Raw genomic sequence first — 22,160 nt, 5'->3', positions numbered from 1 at the left:
ATCTGGGGATCACGGAGCAGTGATAAAAGACAATAACCAAATTGTGTATAATTATGAAGGACGGCTGATATTCCCCCCACCTGTTGCATGTACATGGTGCCGTGGTCTCACCCAGTGAGTACGGTGCGGTCGGTGGCTGGTTAGGCATTGTCTATTTTATCAAAGCCAGATTTACTCACAAATAAACCTTGATGAAGCCCAAGTTCACCATACAACATATAACTCCAACAACCAGAGTGACATAGGCTATTCACCGAATTTGACAAACAATTTTCACCAAATGTATATACCAAATGTAAATATCAAGCTATACAAGAAATAGCCTCTGATGGCGGCATATTTCATGTCATCCAACAAAAGGACACACTGTTCAACTCAGCTCAGCCATAGAATAATGGAGCCAATACAGTGCATTCAGAAAATATTCAGACCCCTTGACTTTTTCCACATTTTGTTACATTACAGCCTCATTCTAAAATGGATTAAATCGTTTTTTTTCATCGATCTACACACAATACACCATGATGACATCACAATACCCCATAATGACAAAGCAAAAACAGGTCTTTAGAAATTTCTGCAAATGTATAAACCCCCGAAATAACACATTTACATACAGTACCCATCAAAAGTTGGGACACACCTACAATTTTTTTGTTCTTCTAAATTGTTACTATTTTCTACGTTGTATAATAATAGTGAAGACACCAACACTATTAAATAACATATGGGATCATGTAGTAAGCAAAAAAGTGTTAAACAAATCACAATATATTTTATATTTGAGATTCTTCAAAGTAGCCACCCTTTGCCTTAATGACAGCTTTGCACACTCTTGGCATTCTCTCAACCAGCTTTACCTGGAATGCTTTTCCAACAGTCTTGATGGAGTTCCCACATATGCTGAGCACTTGTTGGCTGCTTTTCCTCCACTCTGCGGTCCAACTAATCCCAAACCATATCAATTGGGTTGAGGTCGGGTGATAGTGGAAGCCAGGTCATCTGATGCAGCACTCAGTCACTCTCCTTTTTGGTCAAATAGCACTTACACAGCCTGGAAGTGTGTTTTGGGTCATTGTCCTGTTGAAAAACAAATGATAGTCCCAGTAAGCGCAAACCAGATGGGATGGCGTATCGCTGCTGAATGCTGTGGGAGCCATGCAGCCTTGAATTCTAAACAAATCACCTGTATTTGGGGAGCTTCTCCCACTCTTCTCTGTAGATTCTCTCAAGCTCTGCCAGGTTGGATGGGGAGTGTTGCTGCACAGCTATTTTCGGCTCTCTCCAGAGATGTTCGATCGGTTTCAAGTCCGGGCTCTGGCTGGGCCACTCAACGACATTTAGAGACTCCCAAAGCCACTCCTGCGTTGTCTTGTCTGTGTGCTTAGGGTCATTGTCCTTTTGGAAGGTGAACTTTCACCCCAATCTAAGGTTCTGAGCGCTATTGTGCAGGTTAGCTACATTCTTTGCTCCGTTCATCTTTCCCTCGATCCTGATTAGTCTCCCAGTCCCTGACACTGAAAAACATCCCCACAGCATGATGCTGCCACCACCATGCTTAATCGTAGGGATGGTGCCAGATTTCCTCCAGACGTGACGCTTGGCATTCAGGCCAAGGTGTTCAATCTTGTCTTCATCAGACCAGATTATCTTGTTTCTCAAGGTCTGAGAGTGCTTTAGGTACCTTTTGGCAAACTCCAAGCAAGTTGTCATGTGCCTTTTACTGAGGAGTTGCTTTTGTCTGGCCACTCTACCATAAAGGCCTGATTGGTGGAGTGCTGCAGAGATGGTTGTCCTTCTGGAAGGTTATCCGATCTCCACAGAGGAACTATAGAGCTCTATCAAAGTGACCATCAGGTTCTTGGTCACCTCCCCGACCAAGGCCCTTCTCCCCCGATTGTTCAGGTTGGCTGGGAGGCCAGCTCTAGGAAGAGTCTTGGTGGTTCCAAACCTTTTCCATTTAAGAATGATAGAGGCCACTGTGTTCTCTGGGACCTTCAATGCTGCAGAAATGTTTTGGTACCCATCCCCAGATCTGTGCCTCGACACAATCCTGTCTCAGACCTCTAGGGACAATGGAAACAGTATTCCCCTGAGCTCAATTCAAATCTCATAGCAAAGGGTCTGAATATTTATGTAAATAAGTTATTTCTGTTTTTTATTTGTAATACATTTGCAAACATTCTAAAAACCTTTTTTCACTATGTCATTAAGTCGTTTTTCTTTGTCATCATGGGGTATTGTGTGTAGATTGATGAGGGAAAATATTAATTTAATCAATTTTAAAATAAGGTTGTAACGTAACCAAATGTGGAGAAAGTCAGGTGTCCGAATAATTTCTGAATGCACTGTATATGGCACATTTCTTCTCACTAGTTTGCAATACAAACACCATAGACAGGTTGGTTGTTTAGCAACGAAACCAGCGTGTGCGCGCAACTATGTTTTGGACAGGGTTGGCTTAAATTGTTGACAACCTGTAAACTATGTTTTGGACAGGGTTGGCTTAAATTGTTGACAACCTGTAAACTTTGTTTTGGACAGGGTTGGCTTAAATTGTTGACAACCTGTAAACTATGTTTTGGACAGGGTTGGCTTAAATTGTTGACAACCTGTAAACTATGTTTTGGACAGGGTTGGCTTAAATTGTTGACAACCTGTAAACTATGTTTCATCGCCGATGTTTATTGAAAACATAAATGCATTTACACAATTTGCACTTGTGTCTCTCAAATACATTGTAACTGTTAGCTATACGGAAAATTTGAGCTGTATTAGCAATGACATGAAATCAGTCAAAACACCTCAAAAGACATGGAATCAAGAACACGATAAAACTAGCTTAAACAAGTCACTTACAATTCCTCACATGGCAGTTTCTTGTCATTTTTGCTAACTATCTGGCCATCCAGAATCAAACCAACACACTGACTTTAAAACATTTAAAACGTCAAAGTGTCATCAAAACACAATTCTAGCTTGATAAATCAAATGCATGAAAGCGATGTTGTCTATTATCATGTTCATTCACAAATGAGAATAGTCTATGCTCAGGCTTAGGCTATAGACCTTTTTTTCTTAACACCTTAGGATAGAATATTTGGGAAATAAGATACTGTTAATAACTTTAACTTTAATTTAAGATTTTATGATAGGCCTAGTAGGAGGATAGATTATTGGCCATTTAGTTTTCAACCTTGCGTGAATGCATTTTCCCGGCCCGCATGGGTCATTATTAAGCCTAAACTTGATTAAACTTGTCATTAAATGTTTCTATAGGCTATTGATATGGTTTGTTCTCTCTAGTTATTAGTCCCATTGCTACCTTACGTTTTTAGGCTATTAAAACCACCTTTTGAGATGGAACTCTTGTCACATTCACAGTTTGATTGGGAGAAAGCCATGCATAAAACAATAAAAGACTAGCCTAACCCGCAACCAAAAATGCATTCGTAAGTCTTTCATGTTGAACTTCTCTGTGAAAAAGTGATAAAAATGATCAAACCTGGCTTTCATTTGAACACTGATATTGTAAGAAACGACATTCCTCTCATCTCTGACCGGCTGCCTGCTCCAGGTTGCTGTGTCTGTCAAGCTGAGTGTGGTGCCTGCGATCTGATGATATTCTGTCCATTCCTCTGATGAAGGTCAGGACGATACAGCTAATTCGTGACCTTAATTTATCAATCAAGTACAAGGGAGGAACAAAAATCCACAGACACTCAGCAGAATGACTTTGACACATGTACAAGTGTGTAGTGTATTTTTTTTAACGTATCCTACTCCCCCAAATACACCCTCAGATAGTGGGGTCAAAACCAGGGACCAGCCATTATTGGCAGCAACCCTGGAGCAATTATAGTTAAATGCCTTCCTTGCTCAAGGGCAGATCAACAGACTTTTCATCTAGTCAGTTTAGGGATTCAATCTAGCAATCTTTCAGTTATGGGACCAACCACTCTAACCGTTAGGCTACCAGGGTACACCAGCATGGAGACCTAAAGCAGCACCTAAAATTTTACCATGCCGTCACGTTAATCTGAGCGAAGTCATCTGACCTCCCTGTAACGCAAGTCCTGCTAACATGCCCCGTACACTCACACTAGGCTGTGAGGTCACAGTTTGTCTTGTGATTTAATGATCAGTTTGACATATTAAGTCTTGTGGGGCCTCAGTGTGTCTGGTGACTGCTACTAGGAATCACAGATTCAGAGGTGCGGATTAGACCAGCCTGACCAGGGATCAATAGCATTCTTCCTGCTTTATGCTCTGGTTTACCATGATGGTTAGCTAGATGGTCATCTTTAGCTTAGTTGGTAAAGCACGGCGCTTGCAACAGCAAGAGAGTGGGTTTGATTTCCAGACCACCCATACGTAAAAATATGATGCATGCATGTAAGTCACTTTGGATAAAAGAATCTGCTTAATGGCATATATGATAATCACATTGTAATTCTGAATTGAGTTGCAAGTTGCTCTTTTTTTTTCAGTTCTTGAATTTGAATTGGCCACACCCCACAGGAAACGTAATTTGAATTAAAACCTCGTAAATGTTATTAAATGTAATTGAAAATGTAATCTACGTAATCCACAAAAGTAATTATTTATCATGAGAGGGCCATAAACAATAAATAGTAATCCTGCATACTCCAAGAAAGGTTCAAATCTCACCTTTCTGGTAAAAATTGTTATAAATTGCTGAGGTATAGTCACTTTTGAGGACAAAATCTCAAGTACAAATATGATACAAATATTATTTATTTCCTATTCAACAAAACTGTATGAATAAGGCTTGAAATGACTCATATCATTTTAGTATATTGAATTTATAAAACAACTAACTATAAGATTTCACCTTCTTTATAACTGTAAAATACATATTTGTATATTTAGCGTTAGAGAAAATGTGCATATTTTCTAAAGTTCTCTCTTGATCAAAACATCTGCCCCTATTGCTGTCAACGTCTCACAGATATCTAAGTAATCTTTTTTTAAATATATATATATTTTTACCCCCTTTTTCTCCCCAATTTCGATCTTGTCTCATCGCTGCAACTCCCCAACTGGCTCGGGCGGCGAAGGTCGAGTCATGCGTCCTCCGAAACATGACCCGCCAAACTGCCCTTCTTAACACCCGCCCGCCTAACCCGGAAGCCAGGCGCACCGACACCAATGTGTCGGAGGAAACACCATTCAACTGACGACTGAGGTCAGCCTGCAGGCACCCAACCCACCACAAGGAGTTGCTAGAGCACGATGAGCCAAGTAAAGCCCCCCCGGCCAAACCCTTCCCCGATGCTGGGCCAATTGTGCGCTGCCCCATGGGACTCCCGATCACTTCCGGTTGTGATACAGCCCTGGACCGAACCCGGGTCTTTAGTGACGCCTCTAGCACTGCGAAGCAGTGCCTTACACCGTTGCGCCACTCGGCCTGATCTCATCTTTCATTTCATATTAATCTCTTCCGTCTATGACAAACAGAACGTTTTTTTTTGTTTAAAATCAATGAATTATTTTAGATTACTGACATGAAATCCATCTCTGAATGAGCTACAGCGACGGAACCACTCTAGCCTGCTGCGCTACGGTGTACGGATTCCAGGCATGTATGTTGTTAGTGGCTGTGACGTAGATTTCATCCAGGAGTTGATGGGACAGTCGGAAGAGCGAATGAAATGGTACGAGGGACATCCCAGCTTCAAGTAGTGTCAGATTTCACATCCTGCTTCACATAGGCAGAAGAGACATACTCCTGTGTCTGTGAGAATCAGGGCTAACCCTCAATGCAATTAATTTCGAACTATGGTGTCCAAATATACATTTTAAAGTGAAAATCTCTATCGGAACCGGTACCAGAACCCAAAACAGGGGACTTTACATATAAGAGAAGTTACATTTTTTATTCAATTAAATTCAATGAAATTCAAATGACTTAATTGCCATAGTAATGTTTATTTTGACATGTAGTATAAGGTCATATTTAAAAGTCATTCTCCTAAAACAATTTGAAATAATTAAAGTGGTCATGTTGAGGGTTCAGTTGTCTATAATAGTTGATAATTCCTTACTTATATTGAAATATATACGTTACATACGTTACGTTATTCTAAAATGGATTCAATTAATGTTTTCCCTTATCAATATTCACCAAATACCCGATTATGACAAAGCGAAAACAGGTTTTTAGAAATGTTCGCAAATTTATTACAAATGAAAAACAGAAATATCTTATTTACATAAGTGCAGACCTTTTGCGATGAGACTCGAAATTGAGCACAGGTGCATCCTGTTTCCATTGATCATCCTTGAGATGATTCTACCACTTGATTGGAATCCACCTGTCTATATAAGGTCTCACAGTTGACAGTGCAGGTCAGAGCAAAAACCAAGCCATGAGGTTAAAGGAATTGTCCGTAGAGCGCTGAGACAGGATTGTGTTCAGGCACAGATCTGGAGAAAGGTACCAAAACATTTCTGCAGCGTTGAAGGTCCCCAAGAACACAGTGGCACCTAAAGGACTCGTGGACCATGAGAAACAAGATTCTCTGGTCTGATTAAACTATCAGACCAGAGAATGCCAAGCGGCACATCTGGATTAAACTTGGCCCCATCCCTATGGTGAAGCATGGTGGTGGCAGCATCACACTGTGGGGATGTTTTTCAGCAGCAGGGACTGGGAGACTAGTCAGGTTCGAGGGAAAGATGAATGGAGCAAAGAATAGAGAGATCCTAGATGAAACCCGCTCCATAGTGCTCAGGACCTCAGACTGAGGCGAAGGTTCACCTTCCAACAGGACAACAACCTACGCACACAGCTAAGACAATGCAGGAGTGGCTTTGAGACAAGTCTCTGAATGTCCTTGAGTGGCCCAGCCAGATCCCGGACTTGAACCCGATCGAACATCTCTGGAGAGACCTGAAAATAGCTGTGCAGCGACGCCCTCCATCAAATCTGACAGAGCTTGAGATGATTTGCAGAGAAGAATGGGAGAAACTACCCAAATACAGGTGTGCCAAGCTTTTAGCGTCATACACAAGAAGACTCAAAGCTGTAATCATTGTCAAAGGTGCTTCAACAAATTACTGAGTAAAGGGTCTGAATACTTATGTAAATGTAATTTTTAAGTTTAGGATTTTTTTATACTTTTGCAAACATTTCTGAACCCGTTTTTGCTTCATCGTTATGGGGTGTTGTGTGTGGATTGATGACGGGGAAAAAAAGATTTAATACATTTTAGCACAAGGTTGTAACATAACACTGTGAAAAAAGTCAAGCGGTCGGAATACTTTCCGAATGCACTGTATTTAAAAATATCAGAATTCATTAGATCAAACATCTCTTGACAAAGAAAAATACTGTTTGATATATTTGAGTTGTAAACAAACTAATATTTGAAATGGTATGTGTATTCTTTGCATTAATAAGTGGCATATATCCCTTCGATAAAATATTTGCCAAATTAATGAGATTTTCATGTTTTATGTTGAATTGGTTTGAATTGCTTGGAATTAAATTCTACTTCCTTGAATTCAAATTCAATTCAAATTCTGCTTACTGTGGTGTGGGATCAATTCATTGTTTTAATTGAATTAAATGTAGAAATTCCGAATTGACCCCAACATTGATATTTATGTGTCACGTTCGTTGAATGAATGAGACCAAGGCTCAACGTGATGAGAATACATCTTCTTTAATGAAATGAAGAAACTTAACAAACTTACCAAAACAACAAAACGAACGTGAAGCTATATATAAACAAGTGCAGACACAGGCAACTAACCATAGACATACAAAACCCCTAGACAGGAACAAAAACACATACATCACCCATGTCACACCCTGACCTAACCACAAATCATTCAAAAAACGAATGGTAATAAAATGTACAATAAAGCCTTTATAAATGGTTGTTTGCCGAATCTGTGGACAGGAATGGAGGCCTACTCACAGGCACAGGTAACTGTGTGTTTAGAACTGCCTCTCATTCACTCCACTACAGAGCTGAAGTTTTTGCGTATCAGTCTTGAGTATGTTATGTTACTCTTATGGATGCCAGGCACCCCTCCCTTCTTCAGGCTAAAAATAGAGGATTACCTGGAATTACCTGCGATACTCCAGAGGTGTGTTTCAAGACGTAACAGTTATTGCCATTTGCCCTCGTTCTCCTTGTTAAAGGTCAGTGTCAACGTTCCATGCGGTCATGGGATGTTTCTTTGGATCCACTTTTAAGCTTTAGCTGTGGGTATGTGTGTCAGAGAGAGAGAAAATAAGAAATCGAGAGAGACAGAGAGAGAGAGAGAAGAAATAGGAAGAGAGACAGAGAGATAATGAATAGACAGAGAGAGAGAGAAGAAAGAGAGACTAGCAAAGTCTTCTCTCTGTCTCATGGCAAAATGTGTAGAATTGAAGGATATTAGCTTAAATTCTGCAACAACAAAATATGTCTCTGCCCCATGACAAAATGTGTAGAATTGCATGAAATTAGCTTGAAAATTGCGAGAGAAAAAATCAGCCTTGCCCAGAAGCCGCTTCTAAAATGTGGCCTTCCAGGGCCTGAGACTTGGTTCGTCCGTCCGTGCACTGCTGAATTTATAGTAAAACTATGAGTGGGTCCCTGATGAATTTGCTATCACAAAAGGGGTCCTCGGCCCTAAAAAGTTTGAGAATCCCTGCTCGGAGGTTCCCCTCTAGTATAGAAAGGCTATTGTATTATGGTCTTCTTTTCAGTCCAGCATTTCGTTATGATGGACTCAGCTCAGCCAAGACTGAAGAATAGTTTCTCTCCATCATAATAGACTTGCTAAAGAAATGTCCCAAAGTAATTTACACCACCTATACTTTATGCACATTTTATTTCAGAGTATTGCATTTACTGTCCTTCTAAAGCAGAATAAATGCTATATTTTCTCACATAATCCTTTTTGACCCAATTTAACTATGCCTATAGACACAGTGTCCATGATGCTATGGTTTGTTTGTGTGTCAATCCTGAATGTTTGGTTCCTTTTAAACTCTAACACAAAAACACCTCTGTTTATTTTAGTAATGTATTACTCTGTGTACCTGTCCATATTCCTCAACAGCACTGTTTATGTAGCAAAATACCCTGCTGCTGGTGGCTGTGCAAATGTTTAACAGTCAGCATTGATGTGGCTGGTTGCTGGATGAACCTTGGTACCCCAGCAACTTTTAAATTCCAGAGGAGTGAGGGAAGAGAGCGGAGAGATTCCCCCCTGTCCAGTGATACAGCACGTGCTTCGGCCTCCCTCCTCTCTGTCACTCATTTTAGTGACTTCTTTCGAAACAAACAAGTTCTAGAACCTCTGTCGGAAAACTAGAGAGAGAGACCCGTAGCAGACTTATCTGAAAGTAAACCAAACAAAACACACTATCGGTCGATACACACAATGATATTGTAGGACAAGAGAAGCACAACAAACAGTGAGTGAGTGTGTGTGTTCAGAGTTGGTCACGGAAAGATTTGGCATGCACTGCAGGTTATTGGCACCCAAATGCACTGCATGACTCCCGTGGACACAATGACACAATTCCCTGTTGTTGTCCATTCTACAGCGCTCTGAGTTTGTTGTGGTGTCTTACAGACATCCAGGCAATCAGAGAAAGCTTCACTTAGCTCTATTTCGCCACTTAGTGTTGGGTCACACGTGAACAGCAGACAGTGACACTGCACTAGACTAGACAGTTGTAAAAGTACCATAAGCCTCAGTGGAGCTGGTCTGGCACTAGGCCAGTTCAATAAGAGCTATCATAATGCTGGCACAGGAAGTTGTCTCCTTTACTACAGCACTGTGAGCTGAGAGCAGGCTTGGGCTCAGACTAGAGGCCACATGTATCAAGCATTTCAGAGTAGGAGTGCTGATCTAGAATCAGGTTCCCCCTGTCCGCATCATCTTATCCATTGTGATCTTAAAGGCAAAAATAATCCTAAATCAGCACTCTTACTCTGAGACACTTGATAGGCTACACATAGCCCTGGACTAGGGTGATTGACTGCTGTAAGTGTGTGGTTGGAAGAGTAGAGAGAGAAAGAGCAATGAGAGAGCCCAATGGATATTGCAGAATAACAAGAAGAGCATTGCTTTGGGGATTCGTCATAGAAGAATTCTCCTCCTCGACGTTCGCCAAAGACATTCCTTAACGGCTTGTTTGTGCTTTTAAAAATGCCCCACCAAGGTTATTATAGTACACTAAAACTGCATCTAAAACTAATCATGAATAACTATTTAGTAAATTGAAATAAAATAATGAAGAAACCTGTTTGAAAAACTTAAAGTATATGAAGCTTTGAATCCAAAAAAACGAACTAAAATGAAATAAAAACCATATTGAATTTCTCCTTTACCCAAATCCAGATAGCTGATGTTCTGAAAGAGCTGCAAAATCTGGACCCCTACAAATCAGCCGGGCTAGACAATCTGGATCCTCTCTTTCTAAAATTATCTGCCGAAATTGTTGCAACCCCTATTACTAGCCCGTTCAAACTCTCTTTCGTATCGTCTGAGATTCCCAAAGATTGGAAAGCTGCCGCGGTCATCCCCCTCTTCAAAGGGGGTGACACTCTAGATCCAAACTGCTACAGACCTATATCTATCCTACCCTGCCCTTCTAAGGTCTTCGAAAGCCAAGTTAACAAGCAGATTACTGACCATTTCGAATCCCACCATACCTTCTCCGCTATGCAATCTGGTTTCAGAGCTGGTCATGGGTGCACCTCAGCCACGCTCAAGGTTCTAAATGACATCATAACCGCCATCGATAAGAGACATTACTGTGCAGCCGTATTCATCGACCTGGCCAAGGCTTTCGACTCTGTCAATCACAACATTCTTATTGGCAGACTCGACAGTCTTGGTTTTCAAATGATTGCATCGCCTGGTTTACCAACTACTTCTCTGATAGAGTTCAGTGTGTCAAATCGGAGGGCCTGTTGTCCAGACCTCTGGCAGTCTCTATGGGAGTGCCACAGGGTTTAATTCTCGGGCAGACTCTCTTATCTGTATACATCAATGATGTCGCTCTTACTGCTCTTAAACGCAAGTAAAACTAAATGCATGCTATTCAATCGATCACTGCCCGCACCTGCTTGCCCGTCCCGCATCACTACTCTGGACGGCTCTGACTTAGAATACGTGGACAACTACAAATACCTGGGTGTCTGGTTAGACTGTAAACTCTCCTTCCAGACTCACATTAAGCATCTCCAATCCAAAATTAAATCTAGAATCCGCTTACTATATCGCAACAAAGCATCCTTCACTCATGCTGCCAAACATACCCTCGTAAAACTGACCATCCTACCGATCCTCGACTTCGGTGATGTCATCTATAAAATAGCCTCCAACACTCAACAAACTGGATGCAGTCTATCACAGTGCCATCCGTTTTGTCACCAAAGCCCCATACACTACCCACCATTGTGACCTGTACGCTCTCGTTGGTTGGCCCTCACTTCATACTCGTTGCCAAACCCACTGGCTACAGGTTATCTACAAGTCTCTGCTCGGTAAAGCCCCGCCTTATCTCAGCTCACTGGTCACCATAGCAGCACCCACTCGTAGCACGAGCTCCAGCAGGTATATCTCACTGGTCACCCCCAAAGCCAATTCCTCCTTTGGTCGTCTTTCCTTCCAATTCTCTGCTGCCCACGGCTGGAACAAATTGCAAAAATCTCTGAAGCTGGAGACTCATATCTCCCTCACTAGCTTTAAGCACCAGCTGTCAGAGCAGCTCACTGATCACTGCACCTGTACATAGTCCATCTGTAAACAGCCCATCTATCTACCTACCTCATCCCCATACTGTATTTATTTGTATTTTTTTTGTGCTCCTTTGCACCCCAGTATCTCTACTTGCACATTCATCTTCTGCCGATCTACCGTTCCAGTGTTTAATTGCTATATTGTAATTACTTCGCTACCATGGCCTATTTATTTCCTTAACTTACCCAATTTGCACTCACTGTATATGGACTTTTTTAAAATTTTGTTCTAGTGTATTAGTGACTGTATGTTTGTTTATTCCATGTGTCGAATTGCTACGCTTTATCTTGGCCAGGTCGCAGTTGCAAATGAGAACTTGTTCTCAACTAGCCTACCTGGTTAAATAAAGGTGAAATAAATAAATAAATAAAAATATTTATTCTATTTTTTGGGGGGAAAAAAATCTAATTAGTGTTTCAAGCACATTGAGATTTACTTCATAATTTAAAGATAGACTCAGCGAGATAACATTGCCACAAGCAGCACCTCAAGATAGTGGGAGCGTGTTTGAGTGGTAAGGTTAAAGTCACCAATGGTACACGAAAGCCGAGGACTGAAGTCGGGGGAGGTGCATCTGCAACAGCTGAAAGTCAGATACTAATGTGGTTTTCTAACAGCAAGACTCAGATCAACATCGCAGTTTTGCAATTTTTTATATAAAGAATATATATATTATAATGTTGAATTTAACATGTATCTAACCCCCATATCACACATTACACACTGAAATCATAATATAATATTATGTGTGTACACATTGTAAAATCAGTTAGTGAGAGAGAGCTTCCAATATCAAATATTGTTGTAAATATCCACTGTACACATAAATAATGGCAAATTGGTTCCTGCTTCAGTCATGTCTTTGCTCACATTTGTGTGGGTTAAACAAAAACACCAATGATTGGTTGACAATAGAGCCTTCGACAATGCAGGCGATGGCTGCAGGAGGAAATTGGTGAAGAGCAACTGCAGAAACATGCAGTCGACTGCAGTCAAAACTTCATGACCTTTGATCCCAGGATTTTTGTAAAGTTCCTGCAGTTGAAATGTAGGCGCAAGTCTGACAATTTTATCCCCAGAATGCAACACACTTTGAAATGCTGACTTGACCAAAGTGATCTGCTCAAACGTGCCCATTGATTTTAGTAGACAGAGTATCCACACTACAAAGTGGTAGCCACAGGACCAAAATAACAGAGTTTAGCCTCGCGTTTCAACACTCTTGGTTGTGGCGAAGATTTACTGTTTACTTCATGCATCTACGTCATCTCGCTGAGTCTACTTTTAAACCTCACCTAACCTATGACCTGACCCATCACCCCAACAAAACAAAAGCTACACAACACATAAATGTCTCCTAGCCTCCCATGTATAGGCTACTTTATGTCCCTAATACTAAAACAGAAACAAAATATAAATGTTTTTATAAAAGTTCAACTAAATAAAAACTAGTCAAGTGGATCTGAAAACTAACTGAAACTAAACTGAATTTCATATAAAAATCGTAAAACTAAATAGAAAAAAAACCAAATAGAAAAACACAAAACTATAATAACCTTGGGCCCCACATACTATATTTTGGGACTCTAAACCAATCCCTCTGGGCGAAAGGAATGTATAAAATATATATAATAATGCACAACAATATTCTTGTATGGACCGTCATTTTCTTTTTCAGTCAAAACACTTGGACTCTTACAAGATCTATTTCATGTTTTTTATTTTGGCGCTATCTTGCCAGCGCTGTCTGAGGCTAAGTGTTAATATGGATGTGTGAGTTCAGATAGGGTAAGAGATGTTCTGCAACAAAAATGTACTGGAATTGGAATGCCCTGGGCCAAAGCCGTGGTAGTTAGTTAGCTCAGTGGTGATGATACAGGAGAGGAGAGCCGGGGAGAACCGACTCGGGAGGTGAGGAGGATTATGTGAGCTACACTTCTAATTAGATCAGATACACAGACAGACAGATGGAATAACAAATAGAAGAGGAGATGCAGACATAGTTAGAAATACAGAATGACAGGTAGCTGTGGACTGACAGACAGTCAGGAAGACAGGCACAGACACGAACATGGACTCACAGGGATTAAGCCTAGCATTTTAACTCATCTCACACATCCTTGTGTGCTTGACTTGTTTTCAATTGACGTTCTGCACTAAATGCCTAATAGTTGAGTGTTAAGGGAGTTCAAGTGCAGACAGAAATACTTCTGAGCTGTAGTACCTCCTCTTCTGTGAGATGAAACTAACAACCTTATGTCAGGAAATGCCTGCAGAGCTATGTGTGACTGACTGGCTGCCGGGGCTGAACAAAATCAGTTTCCCTCGTGTGAAAACCGTACATGTACAAAACGGCTTCGTCACTGCATGAATTACTGCCCTGTCTATAAAGCAGCCGTTTTCCTCCTAAATATGTCTGATATATGTCCGTTTTCCTCCTAAATATGTAGGGACGCTAGGCGCTGCTAGTAGCCACAGACCTTATTTTAGGCCTGAAAACCATAACTCAATTAAATGTTCTTCTTACTTGCTAAAACAAACAACAGTTTAGACCAGCATTAATTTTAATCTGGTCGGACGCTTGTCAAGCTATTGTGACCAGCATGGTCTAACTGGTGCTGCTGGCCGACCAGCTTTTGTTGTGTTCTCGCTGGTGATCAGTATTTGCTGTGTTTTCAACACTGGTAACCAGCATTAGCTAAAAAATACTAGCATCAAGTCACATTATACAGCCTTATGAAGACATGATTCATTCCTGTTGAAATCCAATCAGAGTGAATTCCCACAAACTGCATTCAGAATGACTGCCAGGATTAGAACAATACACGAGACTACCTAAACCATCTAAACTGGAACAATCATTTCAGTAACAGGTGAAATAAGTTAAACTAACACCTTAGATTAGTTTAGTTTTGTTATTTATATTTGTGTAGTATAAGATACATGAATTGATTAATTAATCCATCAATGGACAGTACATGCAAAACACAGATATTGAAACAAACAATTTAAAAAAATCTAACTGCAAAAGAGCATGCTGGGAAATATGAAAAGTACAGGTGTGGTTTTGCAGACCAGCAACATTCTGATTACTTGGGAGTCAGCCTCATTTGAGATTGGATCTCACAACTTCTCAGTTTCCTGCTTTGCCACTGGATCTGTGAGTATAATAAAGATTGTTAAAAGACTAGAACCAATAGACATTCTGTCATTTTTTCCCTATGGGGGAACCCTTTTTGGTGCCACATAGAACCCTTAGATTTGTCCCTATAAGGGAACCCTTTTGAGTTGCATTAGAACTCTCTCATGAAGAACCCTCTGGTTCCAAGTAGAACCATTGACAAGTTCTACAGTTATACTTATAGGATACTTCAGTTATGCATATGGCACACATTGTTAAAAATGACCTGTAATTTGATAGTAAGTTACCGGCTACTGAGTTGTAGTAACTCAGTTTAGCTGGTGCCCTTCATTCAATAATCCAGCGGTTTCCCTCCTTCAAAATGCATACAAAATGAATCCCAAACGTTACCAATAAACTTCTCCAAACAAGTCTAACAATGTTTATAATCAAACCTCAGGTACACTAATACGTAAATAAACTATACAATTTAAGACAGAGAATTGTTATTGTCTTTACCTACAACAAAGAACACGCTCTCTTCCACGAGCATGAAAACACTACAGACAAAATGGGAGCCACTTAGGAAATTCTAGCTAATTTTTCCAAAAACAAGCCTGAAACTCTTTCTAAAGACTGTTGACATCTAGTGGAAGCCCTAGGAACTGCAATCTGGGAGGATTTCATCTCACAATAAACATGACAGCCATTGAAAACAGTGGTAGGCTGAATTTTTTTGTTGTTGATGGCTTTTCCTCTGGGTTTCGCCTGCCATATCAGTTCTGTTATACTCACAGACATTATTGTAACAGTTCTAGAAACGTTAGAGTGTTTTCTATCCAAATCTACCAATTATATGCATATCCTAGCTTCTGGGCCTGAGTAACAGGCAGTTTACTTTGGGCACGCTTTTCATTTGGACGTCAAAATACTGCCGCCTACCCCAAAGACGTTAAGAGATAACTTTTCATTTTCCAGTAACTTGTAGTAATTTAGATTTGAACTGAAGGATGTTCAGCTTATGTTTTGATTCAGGGCTGGGTTTATTTTAATGTTACCACCCACCAGCGTAGTGCTGTTTATTAATCAGAAACAGCTGCAAAGTTATTCCTCTTTGAGACTGAGATGAGCCAAACAGCCTTGTGTCCACTTGGCCACAAATTAAAATAGAGGGTGCAAACTTGTTTTGACACCTGCACTTTTTTTACCTGAAAAAATCATAAGCCATTGGATAATTTGTCCCCAATTTTTTTTTGTTAGCTAGTCTGTATATAAAATGATGTATGACCATTTTATAAATTGTAGCCACTGGGATTTTTGCCCATTCTTCAAGGCAAAACTGATCCAGCTCCTTCAAGTTGGATGGGTTCCGCTGGTGTACAGCAATCTTTAAGTCATACCACAGATTTTCAATTTGATTGAAGTCTGGACTTTGACTAGGCCATTCCAAGATATTACATTTTTTCCCCTTAAACCATTCGAGTGTTACTTTAGCAGTATGTTTAGGGTCATTGTCCTGCTGGTAGGTGAACCTCTGTCCCAGTCTCAAATCTCTGGAACACTGAAACAGGTTTCCCTCAAGAATGTCCCTGTATTTAGCACCATCCATCATTCCTTCATTTCTGACCAGTTTCCCAGGCCCTGCTGATGAAAAACATTCCCACAGCATGATGCTGCCACCACCATGCTTCACTATGGGGATGGTGCGCTCGGGGTGAGGTGTTGGGTTTGCGTCAGACATAGAGTTTTCCTTGATGGCCAAAAAGCTAAAAAAAAATCTCATCTGACCGAAGTACCTTCTTCCATGTTTGGGGAGTCTACCACATGCCTTTTGGTAAACACCAAACGTGTTTGCTTATTTTTTTCTTTAAGTAATGGCTTTTTTTGGCCACTCTTCCGTAAAGCCCAGCTCTGTGGAGTGTACAGCTTAGTGGTCCTATGGACAGATATTCCAATCTCCGCTGCATAGCTTTACAGCTCCTTCAGGGTTATCTTTGGTCTCTTTGTTGCCTCTCTGATTAATGCCCTCCTTGCCTGGTCCGTGAGTTTTGCTGGGCGGCACTCTCTTGGTCGGTTTGTTGTGGTGCCATATTCTTTCTTGTTTTTAATAATAGATTTAATGGTGCTCCGTGGGGTGTTCAAATGTTCTGTACTTCTCCACAACTTTGTCCCTGACCTGTTTGGAGAGCTCCTTGGTTTCCATAGTGCAGCTTGCTTGGTGGTTCCCCTTGCTTAGTGGTGTTGCAGACTCTGGGGTCTTTCAGAACAAGTGTATACTGTATATACTGAGATCATGTGACAGATTATGTGACACTTAGATTGCACATAGGTAGACTTTATTTAACTAATTATGTGACTTCTGAAGGTAATTGGTTGCACCAGATCTTATTTAGGGGCTTCATAGCAAAGGGGGTGAATACATATGCACTCACCACTTTTCATTTTTTATTTTTAAGAATGTTTTGAAACAAGTTATTTTTTCCATTTCCCTTCACCAATTTGGATTATTTTGTCCATTACATGAAATCCTGGACTATTTTGTGTATGTCCATTAAAGCTAGGCCTCAAAATAAAGCCTTATGAGCTATTTAATGTATGGTCATAAAGAGTTTAATTATAACTTTAACACTTGCCACAGGACTGAAAGTTAACAAATTCAACAACCATGTCTCTGTCACTAAAAAGTACAGTCATGGGTGGTAACTCTACAATTCACTCAAAAGGAGGGGGGGGGGGGGGGGGCATCAAACATCCTCAAATTCCAGAGTTGTGTGCTCATATCCCTGCCTTGTCCGTGTCCTCTAGAGTTTCCTGAGCGGATGCCACTGCTTGGCCTTTTGGGTCTGCATCTAGTGCACTGCTTTTGACCAGAGCCCACAACATAGGGAATAAGGTGCTATTTGACCAGGAGACCAGGCCCAACCAGGCTCTGTCTCTCTCTCTCTCTGAGAAAGAAGGGCTAGTTGTTGTTGTATCTTCTCCTAGAACTTCCCTTCCCTCTCTGGTTTTACTGTATGAAGTGATGTCTGACTGTATATGTTTAAAGCAGTGAGAGTAGTGTGCAGTGGTTTGGGTTCATGTAGCATATAGCTTTATTGATAATAACAATAACAGAGATCTGAAAATGCTGATAAGCAGATGACAGTCTCAATGGTGGACTCATGATAATTTGATTTATTTGTTACATGTCTATAATTTGACTTATTTTGTGTATCTTTAACTGTCATACTTTGTCTAACCCATCGTTCATAATACATGTTCGATATAACAACATCATGCCTGTATGTGAATGCGGCCATCTGTGTGTCTGACTGTCTGTCTGTAGTGTGTATGCTGCTATGCGACCAGAAATCAGTACAAGACTCAGTTTAGCAGTGGGACAATCTTGGGGGGTGGGGTAAGGGAGTGTGTGTGTTTGTGCGCGCATGCATGTGTGTTGGCCATGGGGTGAGTTGGAGTGTGGTATTGCATGTAGTCACCATGAACTCTAAGGATTGGAATCAAGCACTTTAACCACTCATGACCACAAAGTCTCCTGTCTGAGCCTTTAGCCCTCAGCCTTGTCCTGCAGTAGAGGACCACTCAAATAGGACACACAGGGTGAGCTGCAGCCTGAATGTTTGTGTGGGTCAGTCAGAGAAATCCTTGACATGAACTGAGGTCATGGCTTTGGTACTGAGGTCATGGCTTTGGTACTACTTTGTTGTCAACAACCAATATATAAAACACAAGAATACTGCCATGACAAATATCGCATAGATTGTGGTTTGAAATATACAGTACCAGTCAAAAGTTTGGACACCTACTCATTCAAGGGTTTTTCTTTATTTTTATTAATTTCTACATTGTAGAATAATAGTGAAGACATCAAATCTATGAAATAACACATATGAAATCATGTAGTAACCAAAGTATATTTTATATTTGAGATTCTTCAAAATAGCCACCCTTTGCCTTAAGGACATCGTTGCACACTCTTGGCATTCTCTCAACCAGCTTCATGAGGAATGCTTTTCCAACAGTCTTTGATGTAGTTCCCACATATGCAGACATCATCTGTTCAACTACTCTGCGTCTCACAAAAACACAGCGATTGAAACCAAAAATCTCAAATTTGGACTCATCAGACCAAAGGACAGATTTCCACGGGTCTAATGTCCATTGCTCGTGTTTCTTTGCCCAATCAAGTCTCTTCTTCTTATTGGTGTCCTTTAGTAGTGGTTTCTTTGCAGCAATTCGACCATAAAGGCCTGATTCACTCCTGTCTCCTCTGAACAGCTGATGTTGAGATGTGTTTGTTACTTGAACTGCAATTTCTTAAAATAATGATGGACTGTCATTTCTCTTTGCTTATTTGAGCCGTTCTTGCCATATTAGGGACTTGGTCTTTTACCAAATATGGTTATCTTCTGTATACCACCCCTGCCTTTTCACAACACAAATTATTGGCTTAAACGCATTAAGAAGGAAAGAAATTCCACCAATTAACTTTTAACAAGGCAGACCTGTTAATTGAAATGCATTCCAGTTGACTACCTCATGAAGCTGGTTGAGAGAATGCCAAAGAGTTTGCAAAGCTGTCATCAAGGCAAAGGGTGGCTACTTTGAATAATCTAGAATCTAAAATATATTTTGATTTGTTTAACACTTTTTTGGTTACTACATGATTCCATATGTGTTATTTCATAGTTTTGATGGTGATTGGGTCTAAATCGATGTTTGTCGTTTGGTAGTCTGAATTAAATGTCCTTGTCTTTAACTGCCATTTCCTGAAAGTCAACACATTTTTCTCAGCCTCAGAAGCATCTGCCCTCACCAGATTTTGTATCGTTATCCTTAGACGTATTATCCAGAATTATACATCGGTAATTGTTAATATGTTTTATTTTTGTTAATTGTAGATACCATTTTCTCTGAAAAAAATGGATTTTTTTTGTATTTTACAGATAGAAAAATGTAATGTTTTTATCCACAATCGGGCTGTGTATTAAATCCATTCCTGGAGTGTCTTAACCATATTAAACCAAAATATTTAGGCTGACTTCATCCAATGTCCAGAAAAATGGATTTGCGTGATATGCATATATGTGCATATTCACAGAATTAGCATATTTTTATACAATATTCAAGAAATTGTTAATACAAAAGTACTAGTTTTGTGTCTACACTCATTTTCTAGAGAGTGCTGTGACAAATTCTCCTGAAAGACAACCTCAAAGAGCATCCTCACTTGTTGCTTGCCAACTGTCATTTTCCTTTAATGTACAACTAAAAAACACAACAGGAGCTTTTCATGTCATGTAATGCCGGCCGATCCCAGCCCCAACCCCAGCTGCCAAGCCCCTGGCCCCAGCCCCCAGCCCCCGGCCGCCAAGCCCCGGACGGTGGAACCTTTGGCGATTGGTTATTTTTACCCCTTCCTGTAAAAACAGCAGCAGCTCGGTTGGTGTGTTGGTTCGTCCCCCACAATGAACTATGATGCACATCCTGCTGACTGGCTGGAAAATAGCACCGGCCTGCTGTTCACATCTCCTCCCTTTGCCCTGAAAAACATAAGGGCCAGGCAGGGAGAGAGGGGAGGGAAGGAGGGAGGGAGAGGTATGGTTCCTGGCTCAGGCTAATTATGTGTATGTGCGTGCACGTGCATGCGTGCATGTGTTTTCTCTAGCTGCTCTCCATTCTCCACAACGGTCATTCCCTGTGCTCACTGTGTTGTCTATCACCTTATCAACAGTTTTCTCACTGCTCTAGTAGTGATCATATCTCTAAAAAGGTCATAGGTCAGAGCTTATCTACAGTACATATTTAGTATGTACAGTAATTACACTACCATAATTCTGAAACAATATAGGGTGTGGGAAATCATTCCCCAACACCACACCCAGTGATACTGACATAATGATGATAAGGGTGATAGTAGATAGTAGGGTTGGGTGGTATCCAGATGTTCATATCGTCATACCGTCCTTCTCTCATATAATATATATATAATAATATACATTATTACCACGCTTAGTATGCATGCGCCATATATTTATGTGGATGCACCATGTATTTATGCGGTGGACACTTGATACGGTCACATGATATTGTTGTGGTATGTCACAAAATCATGTTACGACCACACATATTCATTTTATATATCAATATTTTGCTAAGTCTCGCTAAGTGGATGGGTCTCTACAGAAGGTGTAAACGGTACAGCCAAATGGTTACTTGCATAGTAGCAATATCAGAAAAAGATAGTGTCAAAATAAAATAATATCAATAACAATATCAGTGGTAGAGGTAGTTATATGCATACAATCAGGGGTAGAGTGGCTGAGCAGCGGGATAAAAAATAGTAGCAGCATCGTATGATGTGTGTGTTAGGAGAGAGTCATTTGAATAGAGGCACTGCAGATAGTGCTGATGAACTGGTCCGCCCAAACCACGCATGAACAAGGGAATCTATATTCTCAGAGCCTGTTTCTGTTCTGCCTTTGACTTTGGTACAGGGCATGTGATGTCCATAGCCTCTTCGTCGCAAAACTCCCTGATCTTCTCAAAAAGATACATTTGTCGAGCTGTGTCAGCGTTGCGCAGCAGCTGAAACCTGGTCCCGACAGTCCGAACGCTCCTTGGCGACAACAACACCAGGCTCCAGAGCATCGAAGTTGTAAAACAGTGAATAATAACAACAAAAAATCTTGCAAAACATCAATTCACTTCCCAAGTTTAGATAAGAAGAATAACCTCAAACAATGAAAATGATTTTCACCTGAAGTGCTGGTACTGCTTGATCTGTGGCAACGGCCGAAAGTACGGAGTCAGGTGTTGTTGCCAGTCGTAGCTTTCACCAGCTCCATACCATCCTCCAGTCCAACCAGCTGTGGGATGTTGACCCCTGTCACAGTGCTGTCCTTTACAACACCAGCAATCTCAGACAAAGTGTTCACTCTGGTCTTTCTGAAGTGCTGCTTGATGAGGCCGAACCACCAGTCGGGGGCAAACTTGGTGTAGCCTGTGATCAGGAAGTGAAGGTTCAGACTGTGGTGTAGCTTGTACATGTTCCACCAGGCACAATACCAGAGCACAGACTTGTTCTTGTTTTGGCCACTGCAGTTATCACAATTCAGGTCCACACGTGTTTTCCCAACTCTGTAGTTGGTGAAGAAATGGTGCATGTAGTTGATGACTGCGCTGCTGCCTTTTCTTGCTTGGGCCAGCTCTCTTTTTGATGGGAGGCATTAGACCATTCTCCTATGACTGATGGAGG

The 22,160-nt window shown here is 40.8% G+C and overlaps 1 protein-coding gene across 2 annotated transcripts in view; it reads left to right on the top strand.

The window, feature by feature from the left end:
* Nucleotides 1-22,160, top strand: part of LOC139368141 (forkhead box protein O1-A-like) — a 68,475-nt gene that overhangs the window by 1,068 nt on the left and 45,247 nt on the right. The gene's annotated exons all lie outside the window — the stretch shown is intronic.

This window comes from Oncorhynchus clarkii, chromosome 2 (genome assembly GCF_045791955.1).
Source record: "Oncorhynchus clarkii lewisi isolate Uvic-CL-2024 chromosome 2, UVic_Ocla_1.0, whole genome shotgun sequence".
Lineage (NCBI taxonomy): Eukaryota > Metazoa > Chordata > Actinopteri > Salmoniformes > Salmonidae > Oncorhynchus > Oncorhynchus clarkii.
Note: the sequence above shows the minus strand (reverse complement) of the source record. Positions and strands in the feature narration are given on the sequence as shown.